Here is a 6,758-nt window from a genome sequence, read left to right as displayed (position 1 = left end):
AACTGAATAGAGAGAAAATGGGCAACATTTGCCAACATTTTATATCCATGTTCAGGAATCTGAGAAAAGGTGTAAATCTGACATTTTCTTAGTATTTTATAATTAGAGAGACAGGGAAAAATCTCAGGCCACAGTCAATTAGAAACAGACAATTAGAGAAAAAGTGGGGCTTAGGATATTTTTTAGATTTGCAGAGAATACATATCAGAAACTGCGCAAGTGATAACATCAGAGAGGGGGGAGGGATAGCTCAGTGGTTGGAGCACTGCCCTGCTAAACCTGGGGTTGTGAGGTCAATCCTTGAGGGGGCCATTTAGGGAACTGGGGTAAAACATCTAGGGATTGGTCCTGCTTTGAGCAGGGGGTTGGACTAGATACCTCCTGAGGTACCTTCCAATCCTGATAGTCTATGAACACCGCTGAGATCTGAGGGGATTTTATGTTGCTGTTAAATAACTAGAGGGAAAAGGGGGGCTGTTGGACTGGATTTTATATTACTATCCAATACATATACACAAAGTGATGGCTCCCCCCCCCACCCCCACGGGCAGCAGGGAGCCCTGTGAGGAGCTGCGTTAAGAGGGCAAAGGGGGGGGGAGCCGGCAGGTCCCTGGAGGAGGGAAGGGGGCAGCAGTGGGGGATGGGCAGGTGGATGTGTTGGTAGTTGGGGTCAGTAAGTGGGAAACCGGGGTCCGGGCAGCCCCCACGGGGGACACGTGCCCCTCCCGCCTCCCGGCAGAGAACCGGCATCTCACCCCGCCAGGGCAGCCACGTGCGGGGGACTGACCCCGGGGGACATTTTCCCCCCCGGACAAGGAAAAAGCGCTGCCGGTAAAACGGGGGGGGGGACGGGGAGCCGAGAGAGCGGATGGGGGGGGGCGAATCTCCCCGGATGTTACAGCCCGAGCGAGACCCCGAGAGAGAAACGGGCAGAACCGGAGAGACTCTGTGCCGGGGCGAGAGGCGCCAACAGGGACAGGAGCCAATTAACCCCGCCCCCGGGGGATTTCCGGGCTGCCCAGAGACAGTTCAACCCCCGCACCGCGTCCCACCGACCTTCCCCCCCGCAACTCCGGCTTCTCCCAGGTTCCCCGGGGCAGAGTCACGTGCCCCTCCCCCCCCGGTCTGTCACTCACCGGCTCACACGGAGGCGGCAGCAGCAGCTTTGTTCTCCCGCCCCAGCGGGGCTCGCACGGAGCATGCGCAGTTCCAGCTGCTGACCCCTCACCTGGGCTGGGAGGCCGGACGCGGCCCCGGGCAGGCTGGGAGATGTAGTTCCGGACTCTCCCTGGAGCGGAAGTGACGTCACAGAGGGAGGCGGAGCCGGACTGGGAACGCGCGCGGAGCGCTGCGGTTCTGCCTGGCTCGTGCGGGGCCGTTGGAGCCTCTCCCGGGCCGGAGAAGGTTTGTGCCGTTGTGCTCTGGGCATGCGCAGATCGCGGCGGGAGAGACCTTCATTAACCCCCCCGTGCCCGGCCCGGCCCCGGCCCCGCTGCGGAGCTGCAGCCTCCAGGTGCCGGCGCGAGCCCGGGGGCGGGGCCGAGCGGGGGTCCTGGGGCTGGGAAAGGGGCGGGGAAGTGTCGGTGCAGCCCGGACATGGCTGGGAGCCGGTGACCCCGGGAGCGGGAGAGAAAGGGGGCTGAGACCCTCGGATTTACCGCTGCCCCCCCCGTGGGGACCCCCCGCCCCCTTTCTCCCTAGAGCCACGAGCAGCCCCCAGGGTGACCCCTCCCCAACCCCTGAGAAGTTCCCTGCCCCCGGCTGTGCCCCATTTTCTCTCCCTTCGCCAGTGGCCAGTTCAGCGCTCGGGTTTGGGGTTTCCCCATTTCCCCTGCAGGGATTTGTTCCCCCGAGTGATTCCTGAGCTGGGCAGAGGCTGGGGGGGGGGGCTGAGACAGGGACACCTCTGGGCTGGGGGGGGCGGGGGGGCCACTCTCTGCTGGCAACGGGGCCTGGGAAGGCCCAGGAAGGGGGGGGAGGAGCAAGTGTCCCCATGGAGAGGGCCCAGCCCCAGGTTTCCCCTCCCAGCTACTTCCTCCCCGCCCAACCCAGCAGCCCCCCCCAGTCACATTCCCAGACCCCCCAGCCAGCGACCTTCTGACTCCAGCCCCACTCCTCGAAAATCTTCCCGCTTTTCTCCCCAGGTTTGTGACTGAGATCAGGGCTCTTATCGTACTGAGCGTGGCCCTGTTCTGCCAGGCGCTGCAGAGACCCCAGGTGAGATCAGACCCCACTCTTGTGCCAGGTAAAACTGAGACCTGGACCGAGATCACGGCCCCCCTTTGTGCCAGGCAGTGCACGACTGCGACCCAAACTGCTGCCTCCATTGTGCTGGGCACTTCAGACACCTCGACTGAGATCTGTGTCCCCGTTGGGTCTGGCCCTGCACTGACCCTGACCCAGATTACGCCCCGCTACTGTAGTGGGCACTGCACAGACCCTGACAGAGATCCTGGCCCCACGTTTTGCCAGGTGCTCCAGGGACGCCAAACAAAATCCGGGATCCTGTAATGCCGGGAGTTGCAGAGCCCCCAGCTGAGATCAGTCCCCCTGTTGGTCAGGGCTCTGCACAGACACGGACCAAGATCAGGGTCCCCATTGTGACAGGTGCTGAACAGATACCCAGGGTATCTCTACCCTGCCATTAACCCCCCCTTTCCCCCCCCCCCCCCAGCTGGCCCATGGCAGCTGCCTCATGCTCACAGGGCTCAGGCGAAGGGGCTGGTTAATGGCAGTGTAGATGTCTGGGTTGGGCTGGAGCCAGGTTGTAGGACCCTGCGAGGTGGGAGGGTGCCAGTCCTTGGGCTGCAGCCCCAGCTGGAACATGGACACCACAGTTAAACTGCCCTGCAGCCTGAGCCGACCATAAAAATTGTTCCACACCCCATAACCCCACCAGAGGCAAGCAGCTGGGAAGAATTCTTCAATCACAGAGCCGTGTCTACACCAGGGCATAGGTTGGCATAGCCACGGCATGGGGGAAAGAGGGACCAAACGTCTCACTTCCTGAATGATGTAGCTAGGTCGGCCTGAGTTTTAGGCATCGCCCATTACAGTCCAAAGCAGGACCACGTACAGGGTGGGGTAATGTGGCCTAGTGAATAAGGCACTGGGCTGGAATTGGGGAGCCCTAAGCGCTAGTTCCGGTGTTAGCCACGTCACATCACTGCTCAGTGCTGCAGTTTCGCCATCCCTAAAATAGGGGTAATGTTGCTGCTTGGTAAAATGTATTGAGCTCTGCTGACAAAAAAATAGTATATAAGAGCTATGTATTATTAAAGGCAAAAAAAAAAAAAACCCAACCAAACAAACCCCTCTCCCACTGCCTGCTCGTCCATACTCTTCAAGGTCAAGTGTTCCCAGTCAACCTTTGAAAACAAGTACAGGCACACATTAAATATATTACCATTGGTTTGTTTTTGTTTGTTTATTTTACTTTTCAATAGTAAATGTCTGGGGAATAGTCACAAAACAATTTCGCGTTGAATAAGGAGTTGCTAATGTGAAGAGATTGAGTAACACTGCTTCCCAGAAAAGTGTAATGCACCCCACCTCTCCATCATCACATACTTCACCCACCATGCCAGACTAGAAGTACTGACAGCGGATCAGCCACTGACACATCTAACCTAGTATCCTGTCTTCACCAGTGGCCAGGACACAGCTGTTTAATTCCTATGTATCCTACTGTGCAATATCATACCATAGGCTTCTCCATAAAGGGATAAATCAGTTGTTTAAGTAGTGTGGGTTCATTTCCAACAATGGCTAATGCATGATATTTTAATGGCGATCATGCACTGTTTGCATCTCACTGTGTAATACCAAACCATATGGGAGGCAGTGTTGTCCAGTGATTAGAGCACTAGACTGGGACTCAGGAGACCTGGTTTGTCTCACGGGCCTACCATGGTGACCGCAGGCAAGTCACGGCATCTCATGCCTCAGTTTTCCTATCTGTAAAACGGAGGATATGATACTGACCTCTTTTGTAAAGCACTCAGCAATCTAATGAAAAGCACTGTAGATAATCTACCGATCATTATTACCGCTACCATGCAGTGAAATAGATGAATAGTCCATTTTGTCTGCTGTCCTACCTCCAATAGTGTCTAATGCTGAATGCTTCAGAGGGAGGCAAAACAAATGTGTCTACTTCTTCAATCTTCTATTATAGAACATTACAGTATGCCACACCAGAACTTTCTGAGGTCTATTTTATCTGATATTCTGCCTCAGACAGTGGCCAATTCTGGATGCTTTGGTGAAAGGTGTAATCCTGTTCCCCTGCATAATGTACTTCACTATCGAATATACCATAGGATTTTCCATAGCAAAATAGGTCAGTGGGCCTATAAGGTATCCTATCACCCACAGTGGCCAGTGCTACATGATTCAGAGGAAGAATAAAAACCTTCACAAGTTCCCATCTCCCCCCCGAACCATCTTGCACAGCAGGAGGTGGCTGAGCAGGAAGTTCTGATGGGGTAAGAACTGCAAATCCTGGAAGGAGCCTGTGCCAGGAACCAGGTGGTGCAGAAACCACAGCCCCCCCCCCCCAGCCCCCCTTGGCTGGCACTGGATTGTGCCTCCTGTGGCCTCACTCTGCCACCTACACAAGCCCTGGAGGGCAGGGAATAGCCACGGTGCTGGGCCCCCCATCCAATTGAAGTGGTCAGTGTCACAGTGAGTGACCCAAGGTGTGTGTACAGAATGGGGATGGTGTGTGTGTGTGTGTCTATTTCTGTGTGTTTTTGTGTATGTCTGGTTTTCTGCAGTGGTTGTGTGGGGGAGTTATTGCAGCTGTGGGGGTTATTGTGGCTGTGCAGGTGTGTGTTCATGTGGCTGGATTTGTGTGTGTGTTTGCATCTGTTAGTAGTTGTGTTGGTGTTGGCTGGACTTATGCGGGTGTTTGTGTATATTAGCAATTGTGTGTGTGCGTGTCTGGATTCATGCATGTGTTTGTGTATGTTTGCAGTTGTGTGTGTGTGTGTGTGTGCATGCTCTGCTGCCCTCTGCCGGCGCAACAACCGTTTCTCCATATGTCACAGCCCCCATACCGTCAACCCCAGTGGTGATTTCCTGATCTTACAAGGGCTGGCTGGCCTGACCCTTCTCCCCTCTGCAGAGTGTGGCGGGGGCTGCAGCTCACCCCCTGTGGGGCAGGAGTGCCAAGGTGCTGGGTGCTGGGCTCCGATGCACCTGGAGAGCAGCTCAGATGAGGTGGGGCAGGGCATGTGGTGTCTGTTCTGTGTTGCCTGGTGCTGGGCCATTGCACAATCCCCAGCCACGCCGCACAGCTCACCCCGAGAGGGGGCAGGGGGCCAAGCAGACGATCCAGCACGAGGGGGGAGGATGTGTGGTTGGGGGGAGGAAAACCTTGGGCTGCACACATCATAGTTATGCCCATGGTGGCTGCAAAATCTTTTTATGTACTTCTTCTTATCAGCAGTGTATTGTTTTCTCTGGAGTTTAGAACTTGACCAAGAAATTTGTACCTAGATAAAATAATCTACTACTCCTGGTTAACGCAATGGACTTGACACCCACTGGGGTGTCCCAACACAGGTACAAGTACTAACAAGATGGCTGCCTTTTAGCCATAGTTTTTAATCAGGGCAATAAATTGAAACAAACCCCTGTTAAATCATTTCTCAGCCTGAGTCCTTCACCCATATTCAAACAGCTGCATATGAAGTAGTTGTAGCTGAATGTTTAAAGCAATAGACTAGAAATCCATTGGGGTTGCCCTGTGTGGGTTCTAATCCTATCAACTACAGAAACACTGAATTGTTGTTGTTGTTATTATTATTACTGTAGTCTTAGTACCTGAGCATACACAGTGCAAACTGGAGCCAGATCTAGTTTCACTCTGTCTACACTTAAAACGCTGCTGTGGCACTGCTATAGCACTTTGGAGTAGACAGTGACTGGAGGGGTTTTCCCACCCCTGTAATAGCTGCATTGACAGAACAATTCTAACCAGGGCTTGGTCACCTTAACTCTATGGGTCTGGGGTGGGGATTTTTCACACCCTGAGAGACGTCGCTCTGCCAGTTCAGTGCCCAGCGTACACCAGCCCTTAGATCCCTCTGGGTATTTCAATGCAGGCACTGACCTGTGAGAGGAAAACATCAGCTCACAAACACAGAGACTAAATTCCCCACATTCAATCTCGCTGCACTTTCCAGAAAGTCACAAAATTCAATTCATTCTTGCTAGGACAGAGGAAAAATAAGTGACACTAAGTTTTTGTCTTGGTTAAATAAAATTACGTGTTTAATTAATATAGTAAAAATCTGTCCTGATTCCTCTAACTAACACCACAGCGTGAAATAGGAACAGAGACAAATCTCATCAGTGACGACTAATTTCACAAATGATCTTCCCATTATTAATTTCCACGCCGCCCCCGTTGGAGGTCTGGGCACCTCCAGTGTCACTGCTCTGCATTCACTTTCCCCCTAGAATTGTTCTCGGACATTCCCAAATTTGGAAAATTGTGCAGTTCAGAATGTGAATAGTGACCCCGGCTCCTTCCTGCACCTGCTCTACATTGCTCCACAGCAGCTTCTCCCCCTGCAGAGTCACCCCAGCACTGCAGTGCAGCCGCCCAGGGTTCAGCAGGGCCCCCTGGCAAGGACAGTGGGTGCAGCTAACAGCCCGGTGTGCCTGGCACAAAGCAATACCCCCTACACACAAGTACAGAGACTGAATTCCCCAACTTTAACATCATGACACTCTGTAGAAAGCCACAC

General features: G+C 53.8%; 1 long non-coding RNA gene across 1 annotated transcript; it reads left to right on the top strand.

Annotated features, from left to right (window-relative positions):
• The first annotated feature begins 1,284 nt into the window (after positions 1-1,284).
• Positions 1,285-3,741, top strand: LOC120385083. Its single transcript, XR_005589244.1, has 3 exons — positions 1,285-1,404; positions 2,145-2,217; positions 3,447-3,741. It is a non-coding gene; the product is annotated as an uncharacterized LOC120385083 (long non-coding RNA).
• The last annotated feature ends 3,017 nt before the right edge of the window (positions 3,742-6,758 follow it).

This window comes from Mauremys reevesii, linkage group 17 (genome assembly GCF_016161935.1).
Source record: "Mauremys reevesii isolate NIE-2019 linkage group 17, ASM1616193v1, whole genome shotgun sequence".
Taxonomy (NCBI): Eukaryota; Metazoa; Chordata; order Testudines; family Geoemydidae; genus Mauremys; species Mauremys reevesii.
This window is presented reverse-complemented; position numbering and strand designations above follow the sequence as displayed.